Source organism: Somniosus microcephalus, unplaced genomic scaffold (genome assembly GCF_052327205.1).
Source record: "Somniosus microcephalus isolate GS21.2 unplaced genomic scaffold, FLI_Smic_1.0 scaffold251, whole genome shotgun sequence".
Classification (NCBI taxonomy): Eukaryota; Metazoa; Chordata; class Chondrichthyes; order Squaliformes; family Somniosidae; genus Somniosus; species Somniosus microcephalus.
The window spans coordinates 365,794-385,415 of NW_028225438.1; the positions used below are offsets into that span (position 1 = coordinate 365,794).

The following is a 19,622-nucleotide window of genomic DNA, read 5'->3' on the forward strand; positions in this document are numbered from 1 at the left end:
GGTACAGATAATAGGTTTTGTCTGTGCTCTGTGATTTCAGAGATGGGTTTGCGTTTTGCTAGCAATTAACACACCTTGAGGTGTAAATACTTTTGTTTTGACTTCGTTACTACTGTAACCATTTTACCATATCAATTGCAGTCAGTTCTGGAATCTTCTAATCGGTGGCGACTCAGGTTTCTTTAAGATACTGCAGTGGTATGTCCTTCTGAAATGAGTCATGTGATCTGCCAACTCCATCTTGTGTTCATAAAATGTGGCCATTTCAGGGGTTTTACAATGTAGACTGTATTTTCCTGGATTTTTGCGAATCCTACACCTCCCATCACTGCCACTCTGTCAGTGCCCTTGATTTTGCGTGTCAGCCAGACCAGGCTGCTGCTGCTCATGCCGAGGTGGTGCAGTCCGAAGCTGAGCCTTCTAGGCCCAGAGCTGCTCAAGGTCATGCTCCAATACCATCTGCAGTCTCCCCCACTGAAAGTCAGCAGCCTTCCACCAGCCATGCTGCAGCCACTGGTGTAGGACTGCATAGGAGCACTGGGGCAGGCAAAGGCAGATGGAAGACAGGCACTAAGGGACTGCACAAGGGTGAATAGTTTACTTTGGAATGCAATATTGGATGGTTTGTTTAAAAAATTTGGTTAGGGATGTTTGTTTTGTGCTGACTTTTATTGTAGCATTGTGGCCAAGAGGACACTGTAATGGTCAGTAACAGACGTAAGTAAGGTGTGGGATTGTTGCTGAATGGGTAACTTTGTTTGCATTCATTGGCACTGTAGCCGAATGAGTCAATCACGGACAGCCCGGCCAGAAAGGAGCTGTGTTGGTTGCCTTATCCCATACTCCTCCTCCTCCTCGTCATGCTCCTCTTCCTCTTCCTCCTCCTCAGCTCTTTGCCATATACGTGGTGGTAAGGGCAGTGCCCTCAGGATCTCGAGGTTGTGGAGCATGCGGCAGAAACGATGAATTTGAGACGTTTTCTGGCGAGTTTTGCATTGCCTCTCCAGAGCTGTCCAGGCAGTGGAAGCGTTGTTTAAAGACGCCAATGGTCTGCTCTTTCAGATTGCATGTGGCAGCATGGCTTTCATTATATGTATGCTGCCCACGTGTGGTTGGGTTGTGCACCGGAGTCATGAGTCAGGCGGTAAGCAGATTGCCCTTGTTGCCCAGTAGCCACCCTCTGGTTTGTCGTGGTGGTTCAGCTGGACACTGAGGGAGTAGAATCCCTTCCAGCTGCGGTACATCTCAGAGTTGACATGCAACACCCACAAAGTGACATGCGTACATCAATTGCACTCTGCACCATGGGGAAGTCAGCAATCCTGGTGAAGCCGTGTGCTCACTCCGCCTGCTTCTCTCTGGCAAAAGAGAATGAAAGGTATTTAGCTCTCTTTGCATACAGAGCCTCAGTAATCTCTCTTATGCAACAGTGCATGGCGAATTGCGAGATGTTGGAAATATCGCCTGCTCCAGCCTGGAAGGAGCCCAATGCATAAAAGTTCATGGCTAAGCTCACGTTGACAGCAATGCTGTCCTCACATTGTTAAGTTTCCACATGCACACATCGGCCGCATTTCGCGTATGTGCTCGAGTTTGCGCATGCGCAGTTGAACATCCATGCGTTAACGTCATCAGGCGTGCGTCCTCCTTTGATAGGCTCCACCAGGCTGTGTTCACACATGCACAAATCGAATTTCTCGAGCATGCACACTTCCAATCTTACGTGGTGACGTCATCAGGTATGTGCAATGATGTCATCAGGCATGCACATATGTACCTTTATTCAGCACGATCTTTAAACCCTTCATGTTGGAGACTCCATCAAGAAAGTCCAGACAAGAGAAAACATCTTTAAACTGGGAATTGCTTTAAATGTGAGTACTTGAGCTTTGTGCACCATTTATTGTACTTATTTTCAGAATTCTTAATATTTTTTGTGAGCGATTCCTCCTGGGGATTGGGAGCAGTTTAGAGTTCAGCAAAAAAGAACCAAAAGATTGATTAAGAGGGGAAAAATAGAGTATGAGAGTAAACTTTCAAGGAACATAAAAGCAGACTGTAAAAGGTTCTACAAGTATATAAAAAGAAAAAGATTAGTGAAGACAAATGTAGGTCCCTTACAGTCACAAATGGGAGAATTTATAATGGGGAACAAGGAAATGGCAGAGCAATAAAACAAATACTTTGGTTCTGTCTTCACGGAAGAGGACACAAATAACTTCCCAGAAATGCTAGGCATCCAAGGGTCCAGTGAGGAGGAATTAAAGGAAATTAATATCAGTAAAAAAATAGTGCTGAAGAAATTAATGCGACTGAAAGCTGATAAATCCCCAGGGCCTGATAATCTGCATCCCAGAGTACTAAAAGAGGTAGCCATGGAAATAGTGGATGCATTGGTTGTCATCTTCCAAAATTCTATAGATTATGGAACAGTTCCTGTAGATTGGAGGGTGGCAAATGTAACCCCACTATTTAAAAAAGGAGAGAGAAAATGGGGAACTACAGACCGGTTAGCCTAGCATCAGTAACAGGGAAAAATGCTAGAGTCTATTATAAAGGATGTGATAACAGGACACTTAGGAAATATCAACGAGATTAGACAATGTCAACATGGATTCATGAAAGGGAAATCATGTTTGAGAAACCTACTGGAGTTTTTTGAGGATAGAATTGGTAAAATAGATAAGGGAGAACCAGTGGATGTGGTGTATTTGAATTTTCAGAAGGCCTTTGATAATGTCACACATAAGAGGTTAGTTTGCAAAATTAATGCACATGGGATTGGGGTTAATATACTGGCATGGATTGAAAATTGATTAACAGACAGGAAACAGAGTAGGAATAAATGGGTCTTTTTTGGGGTGGCAGGCAGTGAATAGTGGGGCACCGCAGGGATCAGTGCTTGGGCCCCAGCTATTCACAATATATATCAATGAGTTGGATGAGGGAACCAAATTGTAATATTTCCAAGTTTGCTGATGACACAAAACTAGGTGGAATTGTGAGTTGTGAGGTGGATGCAAAGAGGCCTCAAGGCAATTTAGACAAGTTGAGTGAGTGGGCAAATACATGGCAGATGCAGTATAACGTGGATAAATGTGAAGTTATCCACTTCAGTAGGAAAAACAGAAAGGCAGAGTATTATTTAAATAGTGATAGATTGGGAAATATTGATGTACAAAGGGACCTGGGTGTCCTTGTACACCAATCACTGAAAGCAAACATGCAGGTGCAGCAAGCAGTTAGGAAGACAAATGGTATGTTGGCCTTCATTGCAAGAGGATTTCAGTAAAGGAGCAAGGATGTCTTACTACAGTTATACAGGGCCTTGCTGAGACCACACCTGGAGTACTGTATGCAATTTTGGTCTCCTTACCTAAGAAAGGATATATTTGTCATAGAAGGAGTGCAGCGAAGCTTCACCAGGCTGATTCCTGGGATGGCAGGACTGTCATATGAGGAGTGATTGGGTCGACTAGGCCTGTATTCACTAGAGTTTAGAAAAATGAGAGGGTATCTCATTGAAACGTCTAAAATTCTGACAGGGCTAGACAGACTGGATGCAGGGAGGATGTTTCCCCTGGCTGGGGGGTCTAGAACGAGGGGGTCACAGTCTCAGGATACGGGGTAGGACATTTAGGACTGAGATGAGGAGAAATTTCTTCACTCAGAGGGTGATGAATCTGTGGAATTTCTCCCACAGAAGGCTGTGGAGGCCAAGTCACTGAATATATTTAAGAAGGAGATAGATACATTTCTAGACACAAAAGGCATCAAGGGGTATGGGGAGAGAGCGGGAATATGGTATTCAGATAGAGGATCAGACAGGATCATATTGAATGGCGAAGCAGGCTCAAAGGGCCGAATGGTCGACTCCTGCTCCTATTTTTCTATGTTTCTAGGTTAGCCTTTCTCTAATAGCATTACGTCTACAGTGAGCAGTGCAAGGGCCTTGATTCACTCCACAATCATCAGCTGTTAACTTTACTGCCAGTGTTAAAGGCTGATCTGAATGTTCCTTACAGAGCTTGTACAGTTCACCATCACGGCTTATGGACTATGAGCGACACTTTCTGTCAGCATTAGCACAGATCAACGATACTAATAAAATCATAGCTACAGTTTCTTTTTATTGGTTATTTTAACACTCAGCCTCTGATATTACAGCAAATTAACATTTCTCATTGGAAAATCTGTATCTGCAACGATAAAGCTTCATTATTTTTAACCATTTTAATCTATTTTTATATCCTTTAGCCGTAAGTCACCTGGTGGAATTGAACCGCTTCCATTGAAGCGGCTGGAAATCAGGGAGCTGCGGGCAGTTCGTTTCAGAGAGAGAGAGAAAATAATCTTTATTCAGGCATTATACTGGCCATCACGCATAGCGGGCAAATCGGTGGGGACTGTACTCACAAATATTTATGCGTTTACAAAGTAAAGGCTGCTTGGAATGAAAGTACTAACAGTCTATATTTAACAAGTTAAGTCAGATCCTGCCAAACTTTTCCATAGATCAGCGAGCATCAGTGCATCTTTCAAACACTGGGGTAGAGTTTTCGCTAATTTGCGTTAGTTTTATCCGTACAATCCGGGTGAAATTGGCCGAACCAGCGCAAAAGATCACGGAAACTCGGCCATGATTTACGTCAAGTGTAAATCGAGTTTTCCGTGATCTTTAACGCTGGTTTAAAAATCATTCCATCCAAAGTCGGCCCCGCCTCCAAAACTGGCCATGCCCCCAGATCGGAATCCCGAGGATGGCGAGTTTCCGCTGGTTGCTCCTGTTTGTGGCCGTTCGAGGAGGGTTTTCAAATTGAGCTCGTTTTCTTAGGCGCCCAGGCAGTAGTGGGCAAGATTTAAAAGTATTACATGTTAAATTTATTTAATTTATTTACAAACTGACAACAATGAAACTAATAAATGGTTCAGTATAGCTTTTTTAAGTCATTTTCAGTCATGTTACATCAGGTTTCTAACCGGTGAATTGCTGGACACTTCTATTAAAAATGCTTATTTTTTTGTGGTAAATCCACTTTCAGCTGTATTAATAAAACTGCACCAAGTTATCACTCTTAAATACAACAATGAATATTTTTAAATTGAAAGAAAAATAACTGATTAAATTTTATTACACTGATCGATTGGACTGGTTCATTGAAGATTTTTTGTTTGTGATTATGCAAATACATTCTAGCGGAAACTTCAACTGTAACCTATCTAGCGCAATTTCAAGCACAATTTGCGCCTAAGTTACCGATTACGCCCAAAGCAGAAACTCTACCCCGCTGTGTGTAGGTTCAGCTGGGAAAGTCAGCGTTGACCTAGATAGAAAGGCGCAATTCACAAAGAGCACATAGATATTCTTCATTGTCACGATCAAACTCCAAGGCCTTTTCAAAGCACTCAATAGCTTCGCACTTCTCCCCGTCCAGCTGGTGAAGTAACCCAAGAACACCAAAGGCCTTGCTGTCTCTGGGATTCCTGTCAATTTGTTTTGTTGCAATGTTTCTCAAGTTTTCGCGACACAATTCCCAACCTTTTGTGCCACGTTGGATTTTAAGTCCTTCCAGAAAATGGGTGATGGCCTTTGATTCAGATCTTCTGTGACGCAGTTCAAATAGCCCAGCCTGTAAACATATTGCCTGCTTATTATCAGGACGATTATCCTCTAATTGCAGTAGATTACTGTAGATCTCCTCTGCTTTGAGATATTCTCCATTTAATGAACAGATTCCTGCAAAATCCAATTGTGCAAAAACAAATGATGGCTTCTGTTCAAATGCCTTTTCAAAATAGTACTTGCATAGTTTGATCAACTCCGCTTTCTGTTGAAAAGCAGGATTGCGAGGGTCTTTGCTGCCAGGATACTTAATCAGTTGAAATAGTTTGTTTCTGTAACACAGACCTATTTGGTGGTGTAAGAAGGTAGAGTTTGGGCAAATTTCTAATGCTTTCTTCAACAGCTCCACAGCTTTTTCCACATCTCCTTCTCTTCTCAAAAATTTTGCTGCATAACGAGTTACATATGGAAGATCAGGGGACTTGTTCAAGGCTTGTTCAACTAATTTGAGAGCTTCCTCCTTTTGCTTGAACTCTTGTAGTTTTAGAGCCAACAGCACCATGGCTACAGAGTCATCTGGATCAAGCTCCAGCACACGTCGCAACTGCTTCATTGATGGACTAGGTTCACTGCTCTCTGGGGTACAAGTATCTCCTTCCAGACGAAACAGAGCAATCGCATAACCAGCATTCCATTCAGTGTTATCAGGATCTTCCTCTAGAGCCTTCTCAAAACATTCCTTTGCCTCTTCATAATATTTCTTGGAAGATTTCAACAGTGACCAACCCTTCTCCCCGTATACTTCAGGTATCGGTGCTGTATACCAAGAGCCATTAGTAAATCGTTTACAGATCCTCTCCAGCTTGTCGAGGTAGGACTGGGCCTCTGTCACTTGTCCCATGTGATAATATACCCAGGCATAGTTTCCATAGGTGATGATGCTTCTTCTTTCAAATTCATGTTCATGATTCTCCCTCAGAATCTTTTCAGCTTCCTTTAAGTTTTGAATTGCCTCTTCACAGTTGCCTTGCAGACAGTTTACAAAAGCGAGATGGTTGTGTGGCATGGCCTGATATTTCACACCAGCCTGTATTAAATCTTGTAATCTATACTTCATGTCGTCCAAGTCAATACTGTCCTTCTGTGGGGCCCACGTGAAGTGACATTGAAGCTGGCCAAGTTTTGCTTTCAAGCAATCGTTCAGTGTGTTGCTGTAAGAGAACAAATTCATCAAAGCCCACCTTATGTGTATCTAACTTACATTTTTAGCTCATATATAATCAATGTAGAAATGCTGGCAAAGTCATAATAGCAGAACAGGTGTGCAGGTCAGTGCAAGAGGGCACAGAACACCTCCATTGCAGCCGGACTGCCTGGCATCCCTCAGTTAGGGGGAAACCCATTGGAATCCCGTAATGGTCCTGGAGGCAACAAAAAATGAACATTTGGCGCAAGAGGGCCAGCAGAAATCCACGATCACCCCTTAATACAGGAAACTTTGGTTTATCCGGAGGTTGTATGTCCGGAAACCTCGATCTACCGGCAGAAATCAGGAGCCGTTTTGTTAGGTTTTTTTTCATCTCGTGGCTTTGTTTTCAACAGTCGGGCTCTGGAAAGTCTCCCTGAAGCTGTTGCTAAGCTACAGAGATGCTTCCAAGGTACGGGCCAACTGTTTACAAGCTGTTGCTAAGCAACAGTGTTTGTTGTCAGATACGGAGATGAAAACCTCCGTATGCTTCAACATTAACTTTGTATGTCCGGCAGTTTTGATAGATCGGTAACAGCTCGATCCCGTCGGTGCCGGATATAACAAAGTTCCCTGTAGGAACATAGGTAGGAACATAGGAACATCTTCCGCGATTCAATTAGGTCATGGCTGATCTGTATCTCAACTCCATCCACCCACCTTCGTTCTATAACTCTTAATACCCTTGCCAAACAAAAATCTAACAATCTCAGTTTTGACATTTTTATTTGGCCTAGCCTCAGCATCTTATTGGGGGAGAGAGTTCCAGATTTCCACTATCCTTGTGTGAAGAAGTGCTTTCTGACATCACCCCTGAATGGCCTAGCTCTAATTTCAAGCTGATGCCCCCTTGTTCTGGACTCCCCCACCAGAGGAAATAGTTTATCTCTGTCTACCCTATCAAATCCTTTAATCATCTTAAACACCTCAATTAAACCCCTTAATCTTCTATATCCAGGGCAATACAAGGCTAGTGTATGTAACCTGCCCTCATAATATAACCCTTTTAGCCCAGGATTCATCATTCTAATGAATCAACGCTGCACCCGCTGCAAGACCAATATATCCTTATGAGGTGCGGTGCCCAGAACTGAACACACTTCTCCAGATGTGGTTTAACCAGAGCTTTATACAACTGTAATATAATGCCTACCCTTTGTATTCCAGCCCCATTGAGATCAAGGCAAACAATCCATTAGCCTCTTTCATTATTTACTGTACCTGTCCACTAGATTTAGTGATTTCTGTACATGGTCCCCTAAATCTCTTTGCTCCCCCACAGTTCCAAGCTTGTCACCATTGAGAAAATATTCTGATCTTTCTTAGCTCCAAAGCGGATGAGCTCACATTTCCTCACACTGAAGTCCATCTGCTGCAGTTTTTCCTACTCGCTTAAGCTGTCAATGTGCCTTTGGAACTGTCTAATCCTATCTGCCTTATTTACTGTGCCACCTAACTTAGGGTCATCAGCAAACCTGGATATACAACTCTCCATTCCTTCATCTAAGTCATTGATAAACACAGTGAAAAGCTGAGGCCCCAGGACAGATCTCTGAGGGCACCACTAATCACATCCTGACAATTCGAGTACAAACCCATTATCCCAACTGTCTGTCTCCCAGCTCCTAACCAATTCCTTACCCTTCAAAGCTCCAAGACCACAGGCTTTGCATAAAATTATTACCAGATCCTGGGATCCCACTTTCAGTGCTCCCATACCCTAGGACTCACCCCAGATCCCAAACCCTTCCCCCGAGTGCTCACAGACCCAGGGACAGATCCCAAACCCTTCCCCCGAGTGCTCACAGACCCAGGGACAGATCCCAAACCATTCCCCTGAGTGCTCACAGACCCAGGGACAGATCCCAAACCCTTCCCCTGAGTGCACACAGACCCAGGGAGAGATCCCAAACCCTTCCCCTGAGTGCTCACAGACCCAGGGACAGATCCCAAACCCATCCCCCGAGTGCTCACAGACCCAGGGACAGATCCCAAACCCTTCCCCTGAGTGCTCACAGACCCAGGGACAGATCCCAAACCCTTCCCCCGAGTGCTCACAGACCCAGGGACAGATCCCAAACACTTCCCCCGAGTGCTCACAGACCCAGGGACAGATCCCAAACCCTTCCCCTGAGTGCTCACAGACCCAGGGACAGATCCCAAACCCTTCCCCCGAGTGCTCACAGACCCAGGGACAGATCCCAAACCCTTCCCCTGAGTGCTCACAGACCCATGGACAGATCCCAAACCCTTCCCCCGAGAGCTCACAGACCCAGGGACAGATCCCAAACCCTTCCCCCCGAGTGCTCACAGACCCAGGGACAGATCCCAAACCCTTCCCCCGAGTGCTCACAGACCCAGTGACAGATCCCAAACCCTTCACCTGAGTGCTCACAGACCCAGGGACAGATCCCAAACTCTTCCCCTGAGTGCTCACAGACCCAGGGACAGATCCCAAACCCATCCCCCGAGTGCTCACAGACCCAGGGACAGATCCCAAACCCTTCCCCTGAGTGCTCACAGACCCAGGGACAGATCCCAAACCCTTCCCCTGAGTGCTCACAGACCCAGGGGCAGATCCCAAACCCTTCCCCTGAGTGTTCACAGACCCAGGGACAGATCCCAAACCCTTCCCCCGAGTGCTCACAGACCCAGGGACAGATCCCAAACCCTTCCCCCGAGTGCACACAGACCCAGGGACAGATCCCAAACCCTTCCCCTGAGTGCTCACAGACCCAGGGACAGATCCCAAACCCTTCCCCTGAGTGCTCACAGACCCAGGGACAGATCCCAAACCCATTACCCGAGTGCTCACAGACCCAGGGACAGATCCCAAACCCTTCCCCCGAGTGCTCACAGACCCAGGGACAGATCCAAAACCCTTCCCCTGAGTGCTCACAGACCCAAGGACATGTCCCAAACCCTTCCCCTGAGTGCTCACAGACCCAGGGACAGATCCCAAACCCTTCCCCCCGAGTGCTCACAGACCCAGGGACAGATCCCAAACCTTCCCCTGAGTGCTCACAGACCCAGGGACAGATCCCAAACCCATCCCCCGAGTGCTCACAGACCCAGGGACAGATCCCAAACCCTTCCCCCGAGTGCTCACAGACCCAGGGACAGATCACAAACCCTTCCCCCGAGTGCTCACAGACCCAGGGACAGATCCCAAACCTTTCCCCCGAGTGCTCACAGACCCAGGGACAGATCCCAAACCCTTCCCCCGAGTGCTCACAGACCCAGGGACAGATCCCAAACCCTTCCCCTGAGTGCTCACAGACACAGGGACAGATCCTAAACCCTTCCCCTGAGTGCTCACAGACCCAGGGACAGATCCCAAACCCTTCCCCTGAGTGCTCACAGACCCAGGGGCAGATCCCAAACCCTTCCCCTGAGTGCTCACAGACCCAGGGACAGATCCCAAACCCTTCCCCCGAGTGCTCACAGACCCAGGGACAGATCCCAAACCCTTCCCCTGAGTGCTCACAGACCCAGGGACAGATCCCAAGCCCTTCCCCCGAGTGCTCACAGACCCAGGGACAGATTCCAAACCCTTCCCCTGAGTGCTCACAGACCCAAGGACAGATCCCAAACCCTTCCCCTGAGTGCTCACAGTCCCAGGGACAGATCCCAAACCCTTCCCCCGAGTGCTCACAGACCCAGGGACAGATCCCAAACCCTTCCCCCGAGTGCTCACAGACCCAGGGACAGATCCCAAACCCTTCCCCAGAGTGCTCACAGACCCAAGGACAGATCCCAAACCCTTCCCCTGAGTGCTCACAGACCCAGGGACAGATCCCAAACCCTTCCCCTGACTGCTCACAGACCCAGGGACAGATCCCAAACCCTTCCCCTGAGCGCTCACAGACCCAGGGACAGATCCCAAACCCTTGCCCCGAGTGCTCACAGACCCAGGGACAGATCCCAAACCCTTCCCCTGAGTGCTCACAGACCCAGGGACAAATCCCAAACCCTTCCCCCGAGTGCTCACAGACCCAGGGACAGATCCCAAACCCTTCCCCCGAGTGCTCACAGACCCAGGGACAGATCCCAAACCCTTCCCCCGAGTGCACACAGACCCAGGGACAGATACCAAACCCTTCCCCTGAGTGCTCACAGACCCAGGGACAGATCCCAAACCCATTACCCGAGTGCTCACAGACCCAGGGACAGATCCCAAACCCTTCCCCCGAGTGCTCACAGACCCAGGGACAGATCCCAAACCCATTACCCGAGTGCTCACAGACCCAGGGACAGATCCCAAACCCTTCCCCTGAGTGCTCACAGACCCAAGGACAGGTCCCAAACCCTTCCCCTGAGTGCTCACAGACCCAGGGACAGATCCCAAACACTTCCCCCCGAGTGCTCACAGACCCAGGGACAGATCCCAAACCCTTCCCCTGAGTGCTCACAGACCCAGGGACAGATCCCAAACCCATCCCCCGAGCGCTTACAGACCCAGGGACAGATCCCAAACCCTTCCCCCGAGTGCTCACAGACCCAGGGACAGATCCCAAACCCTTCCCCCGAGTGCTCACAGACCCAGGGACAGATCCCAAACCCTTCCCCCGAGTGCTCACAGACCCAGGGACAGATCCCAAACCCTTCCCCCGAGTGCTCACAGACCCAGGGACAGATCCCAAACCCTTCCCCTGAGTGCTCACAGACACAGGGACAGATCCTAAACCCTTCCCCTGAGTGCTCACAGACCCAGGGACAGATCCCAAACCCTTCCCCTGAGTGCTCACAGACCCAGGGGCAGATCCCAAACCCTTCCCCTGAGTGCTCACAGACCCAGGGACAGATCCCAAACCCTTCCCCCGAGTGCTCACAGACCCAGGGACAGATCCCAAACCCTTCCCCTGAGTGCTCACAGACCCAGGGACAGATTCCAAGCCCTTCCCCCGAGTGCTCACAGACCCAGGGACAGATCCCAAACCCTTCCCCTGAGTGCTCACAGACCCAAGGACAGATCCCAAACCCTTCCCCTGAGTGCTCACAGTCCCAGGGACAGATCCCAAACCCTTCCCCCGAGTGCTCACAGACCCAGGGACAGATCCCAAACCCTTCCCCCGAGTGCTCACAGACCCAGGGACAGATCCCAAACTCTTCCCCCGAGTGCTCACAGACCCAGGGACAGATCCCAAACCCTTCCCCTGAGTGCTCACAGACCCAGGGACAGATCCCAAACCCATTACCCGAGTGCTCACAGACTCAGGGACAGATCCCAAACCCTTCCCCCGAGTGCTCACAGACCCAGGGACAGATCCCAAACCCTTCCCCTGAGTGCTCACAGACCCAAGGACAGGTCCCAAACCCTTCCACTGAGTGCTCACAGACCCAGGGACAGATCCCAAACCCTTCCCCCCGAGTGCTCACAGACCCAGGGGCAGATCCCAAACCCTTCCCCTGAGTGCTCACAGACCCAGGGACAGATCCCAAACCCATCCCCCGAGTGCTCACAGACCCAGGGACAGACCCAAACCCTTCCCCTGAGTGCTCACAGACCCAGGGACAGATCCCAAACCCTTCCCCTGAGTGCTCACAGACCCAGGGACAGATCCCAAACCCTTCCCCCCGAGTGCTCAGACCCAGGGACAGATCCCAAACCCTTCCCCGAGTGCTCACAGACCCAGGGAAAGATCCCAAACCCTTCCCCTGAGTGCTCACAGACCCAGGGACAGATCCCAAACCCTTCCCCAGAGTGCTCACAGACCCAGGGACAGATCCCAAACCCTTCCCCTGCGTGCTCACAAACCCAGAGACAGATCCCAAACACTTCCCCTGAGTACTCACAGACCCAGGGACAGATCCCAAACCCTTCCCCTGAGTGCTCACAGACCCAGGGACAGATCCCAAACCCTTCCCCTGAGTGCTCACAGACCCAGGGACAGATCCGAAACCCTTCCCCCGAGTGCTCACAGACCCAGGGACAGATCCCAAACCCTTCCCCCCGAGTGCTCACAGACCCAGGGACAGATCCCAAACCCTTCCCCGAGTGCTCACAGACCCAGGGACAGATGCCAAACCCTTCCCCTGAGTGCTCACAGACCCAGGGACAGATCCCAAACCCTTCCCCCGAGTGCTCACAGACCCAGGGACAGATCCCAAACCCTTCCCCTGAGTGCTCACAGACCCAGGGACAGATCCCAAACCCATCCCCCGAGTGCTCACAGACCCAGGGACAGATCCCAAACCCTTCCCCTGAGTGCTCACAGACCCAGGGACAGATCCCAAACCCTTCCCCTGAGTGCTCACAGACCCAGGGACAGATCCCAAACCCTTCCCCTGAGTGCTCACAGACCCAGGGACAGATCCCAAACCCTTCCCCCGAGTGCTCACAGACCCAGGGACAGATCCCAAACCCTTCCCCCGAGTGCTCACAGACCCAGGGACAGATCCCAAACCCTTCCCCTGAGTGCTCACAGACCCAGGGACAGATCCCAAACCCTTCCCCTGAGTGCTCACAGACCCAGGGACAGATCCCAAACCCATCCCCCGAGTGCTCACAGACCCAGGGACAGATCCCAAACCCTTCCCCCGAGTGCTCACAGACCCAGGGACAGATCCCAAACCCTTCCCCCGAGTGCTCACAGACCCAAGGACAGATCCCAAACCCTTCCCCTGAGTGCTAACAGACCCAGGGACAGATCCCAAACCCTTCCCCTGAGTGCTCACAGACCCAGGGACAGATCCCAAACCCTTCCCCAGAGTGCTCACAGACCCAGGGACAGATCCCAAACCCTTCCCCCGAGTGCTCACAGACCCAGGGACAGATCCCAAACCCTTCCCCTGAGTGCACACAGACCCAGGGAGAGATCCCAAACCCTTCCCCTGAGTGCTCACAGACCCAGGGACAGATCCCAAACCCTTCCCCTGAGTGCTCACAGACCCAGGGACAGATCCCAAACCCTTCCCCCGAGTGCTCACAGACCCAGGGACAGATCCCAAACCCTTCCCCTGAGTGCTCACAGACCCATGGACAGATCCCAAACCCTTCCCCCGAGAGCTCACAGACCCAGGGACAGATCCCAAACCCTTCCCCCGAGTGCTCACAGACCCATGGACAGATCCCAAACCCTTCCCCAGAGTGCTCACAGACCCAGGGACAGATCCCAAACCCTTCCCCCGAGTGCTCACAGACCCAGGGACAGATCCCAAACCCTTCCCCCGAGTGCTCACAGACCCAGGGACAGATCCCAAACCCTTCCCCCGAGTGCACACAGACCCAGGGACAGATCCCAAACCCTTCCCCCGAGTGCTCACAGACCCAGGGACAGATCCCAAACCCTTCCCCTGAGTGCTCACAGACCCAGGGACAGATCCCAAACCCATTACCCGAGTGCTCACAGACCCAGGGACAGATCCCAAACCCTTCCCCCGAGTGCTCACAGACCCAGGGACAGATCCCAAACCCTTCCCCTGAGTGCTCACAGACCCAAGGACAGGTCCCAAACCCTTCCCCTGAGTGCTCACAGACCCAGGGACAGATCCCAAACCCTTCCCCCCGAGTGCTCACAGACCCAGGGACAGATCCCAAACCCTTCCCCTGAGTGCTCACAGACCCAGGGACAGATTCCAAGCCCTTCCCCCGAGTGCTCACAGACCCAGGGACAGATCCCAAACCCTTCCCCTGAGTGCTCACAGACCCAAGGACAGATCCCAAACCCTTCCCCTGAGTGCTCACAGTCCCAGGGACAGATCCCAAACCCTTCCCCCGAGTGCTCACAGACCCAGGGACAGATCCCAAACCCTTCCCCCGAGTGCTCACAGACCCAGGGACAGATCCCAAACTCTTCCCCCGAGTGCTCACAGACCCAGGGACAGATCCCAAACCCTTCCCCTGAGTGCTCACAGACCCAGGGACAGATCCCAAACCCATTACCCGAGTGCTCACAGACCCAGGGACAGATCCCAAACCCTTCCCCCGAGTGCTCACAGACCCAGGGACAGATCCCAAACCCTTCCCCTGAGTGCTCACAGACCCAAGGACAGGTCCCAAACCCTTCCACTGAGTGCTCACAGACCCAGGGACAGATCCCAAACCCTTCCCCCCGAGTGCTCACAGACCCAGGGACAGATCCCAAACCCTTCCCCTGAGTGCTCACAGACCCAGGGACAGATCCCAAACCCATCCCCCGAGTGCTCACAGACCCAGGGACAGACCCAAACCCTTCCCCTGAGTGCTCACAGACCCAAGGACAGATCCCAAACCCTTCCCCTGAGTGCTCACAGTCCCAGGGACAGATCCCAAACCCTTCCCCCGAGTGCTCACAGACCCAGGGACAGATCCCAAACCCTTCCCCCGAGTGCTCACAGACCCAGGGACAGATCCCAAACCCTTCCCCAGAGTGCTCACAGACCCAAGGACAGATCCCAAACCCTTCCCCTGAGTGCTCACAGACCCAGGGACAGATCCCAAACCCTTCCCCTGACTGCTCACAGACCCAGGGACAGATCCCAAACCCTTCCCCTGAGCGCTCACAGACCCAGGGACAGATCCCAAACCCTTGCCCCGAGTGCTCACAGACCCAGGGACAGATCCCAAACCCTTCCCCTGAGTGCTCACAGACCCAGGGACAAATCCCAAACCCTTCCCCCGAGTGCTCACAGACCCAGGGACAGATCCCAAACCCTTCCCCCGAGTGCTCACAGACCCAGGGACAGATCCCAAACCCTTCCCCCGAGTGCACACAGACCCAGGGACAGATACCAAACCCTTCCCCTGAGTGCTCACAGACCCAGGGACAGATCCCAAACCCATTACCCGAGTGCTCACAGACCCAGGGACAGATCCCAAACCCTTCCCCCGAGTGCTCACAGACCCAGGGACAGATCCCAAACCCATTACCCGAGTGCTCACAGACCCAGGGACAGATCCCAAACCCTTCCCCTGAGTGCTCACAGACCCAAGGACAGGTCCCAAACCCTTCCCCTGAGTGCTCACAGACCCAGGGACAGATCCCAAACACTTCCCCCCGAGTGCTCACAGACCCAGGGACAGATCCCAAACCCTTCCCCTGAGTGCTCACAGACCCAGGGACAGATCCCAAACCCATCCCCCGAGCGCTTACAGACCCAGGGACAGATCCCAAACCCTTCCCCCGAGTGCTCACAGACCCAGGGACAGATCCCAAACCCTTCCCCCGAGTGCTCACAGACCCAGGGACAGATCCCAAACCCTTCCCCCGAGTGCTCACAGACCCAGGGACAGATCCCAAACCCTTCCCCCGAGTGCTCACAGACCCAGGGACAGATCCCAAACCCTTCCCCTGAGTGCTCACAGACACAGGGACAGATCCTAAACCCTTCCCCTGAGTGCTCACAGACCCAGGGACAGATCCCAAACCCTTCCCCTGAGTGCTCACAGACCCAGGGGCAGATCCCAAACCCTTCCCCTGAGTGCTCACAGACCCAGGGACAGATCCCAAACCCTTCCCCCGAGTGCTCACAGACCCAGGGACAGATCCCAAACCCTTCCCCTGAGTGCTCACAGACCCAGGGACAGATTCCAAGCCCTTCCCCCGAGTGCTCACAGACCCAGGGACAGATCCCAAACCCTTCCCCTGAGTGCTCACAGACCCAAGGACAGATCCCAAACCCTTCCCCTGAGTGCTCACAGTCCCAGGGACAGATCCCAAACCCTTCCCCCGAGTGCTCACAGACCCAGGGACAGATCCCAAACCCTTCCCCCGAGTGCTCACAGACCCAGGGACAGATCCCAAACTCTTCCCCCGAGTGCTCACAGACCCAGGGACAGATCCCAAACCCTTCCCCTGAGTGCTCACAGACCCAGGGACAGATCCCAAACCCATTACCCGAGTGCTCACAGACTCAGGGACAGATCCCAAACCCTTCCCCCGAGTGCTCACAGACCCAGGGACAGATCCCAAACCCTTCCCCTGAGTGCTCACAGACCCAAGGACAGGTCCCAAACCCTTCCACTGAGTGCTCACAGACCCAGGGACAGATCCCAAACCCTTCCCCCCGAGTGCTCACAGACCCAGGGACAGATCCCAAACCCATCCCCCGAGTGCTCACAGACCCAGGGACAGACCCAAACCCTTCCCCTGAGTGCTCACAGACCCAGGGACAGATCCCAAACCCTTCCCCTGAGTGCTCACAGACCCAGGGACAGATCCCAAACCCTTCCCCCCGAGTGCTCAGACCCAGGGACAGATCCCAAACCCTTCCCCAAGTGCTCACAGACCCAGGGAAAGATCCCAAACCCTTCCCCTGAGTGCTCACAGACCCAGGGACAGATCCCAAACCCTTCCCCAGAGCGCTCACAGACCCAGGGACAGATCCCAAACCCTTCCCCTGCGTGCTCACAAACCCAGAGACAGATCCCAAACACTTCCCCTGAGTACTCACAGACCCAGGGACAGATCCCAAACCCTTCCCCTGAGTGCTCACAGACCCAGGGACAGATCCCAAACCCTTCCCCTGAGTGCTCACAGACCCAGGGACAGATCCGAAACCCTTCCCCCGAGTGCTCACAGACCCAGGGACAGATCCCAAACCCTTCCCCCCGAGTGCTCACAGACCCAGGGACAGATCCCAAACCCTTCCCCGAGTGCTCACAGACCCAGGGACAGATGCCAAACCCTTCCCCTGAGTGCTCACAGACCCAGGGACAGATCCCAAACCCTTCCCCCGAGTGCTCACAGACCCAGGGACAGATCCCAAACCCTTCCCCTGAGTGCTCACAGACCCAGGGACAGATCCCAAACCCATCCCCCGAGTGCTCACAGACCCAGGGACAGATCCCAAACCCTTCCCCTGAGTGCTCACAGACCCAGGGACAGATCCCAAACCCTTCCCCTGAGTGCTCACAGACCCAGGGACAGATCCCAAACCCTTCCCCTGAGTGCTCACAGACCCAGGGACAGATCCCAAACCCTTCCCCCGAGTGCTCACAGACCCAGGGACAGATCCCAAACCCTTCCCCCGAGTGCTCACAGACCCAGGGACAGATCCCAAACCCTTCCCCTGAGTGCTCACAGACCCAGGGACAGATCCCAAACCCTTCCCCTGAGTGCTCACAGACCCAGGGACAGATCCCAAACCCATCCCCCGAGTGCTCACAGACCCAGGGACAGATCCCAAACCCTTCCCCCGAGTGCTCACAGACCCAGGGACAGATCCCAAACCCTTCCCCCGAGTGCTCACAGACCCAAGGACAGATCCCAAACCCTTCCCCTGAGTGCTAACAGACCCAGGGACAGATCCCAAACCCTTCCCCTGAGTGCTCACAGACCCAGGGACAGATCCCAAACCCTTCCCCAGAGTGCTCACAGACCCAGGGACAGATCCCAAACCCTTCCCCCGAGTGCTCACAGACCCAGGGACAGATCCCAAACCCTTCCCCTGAGTGCACACAGACCCAGGGAGAGATCCCAAACCCTTCCCCTGAGTGCTCACAGACCCAGGGACAGATCCCAAACCCTTCCCCTGAGTGCTCACAGACCCAGGGACAGATCCCAAACCCTTCCCCCGAGTGCTCACAGACCCAGGGACAGATCCCAAACCCTTCCCCTGAGTGCTCACAGACCCATGGACAGATCCCAAACCCTTCCCCCGAGAGCTCACAGACCCAGGGACAGATCCCAAACCCTTCCCCCGAGTGCTCACAGACCCATGGACAGATCCCAAACCCTTCCCCAGAGTGCTCACAGACCCAGGGACAGATCCCAAACCCTTCCCCCGAGTGCTCACAGACCCAGGGACAGATCCCAAACCCTTCCCCCGAGTGCTCACAGACCCAGGGACAGATCCCAAACCCTTCCCCCGAGTGCACACAGACCCAGGGACAGATCCCAAACCCTTCCCCTGAGTGCTCACAGACCCAGAGACAGATCCCAAACCCTTCCCCTGAGTGCTCACAGACCCAGGGACAGATCCCAAACCCATTACCCGAGTGCTCACAGACCCAGGGACAGATCCCAAACCCTTCCCCCGAGTGCTCACAGACCCAGGGACAGATCCCAAACCCTTCCCCTGAGTGCTCACAGACCCAAGGACAGGTCCCAAACCCTTCCCCTGAGTGCTCACAGACCCAGGGACAGATCCCAAACCCTTCCCCCCGAGTGCTCACAGACCCAGGGACAGATCCCAAACCCTTCCCCTGAGTGCTCACAGACCCAGGGACAGATTCCAAGCCCTTCCCCCGAGTGCTCACAGACCCAGGGACAGATCCCAAACCCTTCCCCTGAGTGCTCACAGACCCAAGGACAGATCCCAAACCCTTCCCCTGAGTGCTCACAGTCCCAGGGACAGATCCCAAACCCTTCCCCCGAGTGCTCACAGACCCAGGGACAGATCCCAAACCCTTCCCCCGAGTGCTCACAGACCCAGGGACAGATCCCAAACTCTTCCCCCGAGTGCTCACAGACCCAGGGACAGATCCCAAACCCTTCCCCTGAGTGCTCACAGACCCAGGGACAGATCCCAAACCCATTACCCGAGTGCTCACAGACCCAGGGACAGATCCCAAACCCTTCCCCCGAGTGCTCACAGACCCAGGGACAGATCCCAAACCCTTCCCCTGAGTGCTCACAGACCCAAGGACAGGTCCCAAACCCTTCCACTGAGTGCTCACAGACCCAGGGACAGATCCCAAACCCTTCCCCCCGAGTGCTCACAGACCCAGGGACAGATCCCAAACCCTTCCCCTGAGTGCTCACAGACCCAGGGACAGATCCCAAACCCATCCCCCGAGTGCTCACAGACCCAGGGACAGACCCAAACCCTTCCCCTGAGTGCTCACAGACCCAAGGACAGATCCCAAACCCTTCCCCTGAGTGCTCACAG

The 19,622-nt window shown here is 52.7% G+C and overlaps 1 pseudogene; it reads right to left on the bottom strand.

Annotated features, from left to right (window-relative positions):
• Window positions 1-4,110: 4,110 nt before the first annotated feature.
• LOC147081996 (interferon-induced protein with tetratricopeptide repeats 5 pseudogene) lies at window positions 4,111-7,131 on the bottom strand (annotated as a pseudogene).
• Window positions 7,132-19,622: the final 12,491 nt, after the last annotated feature.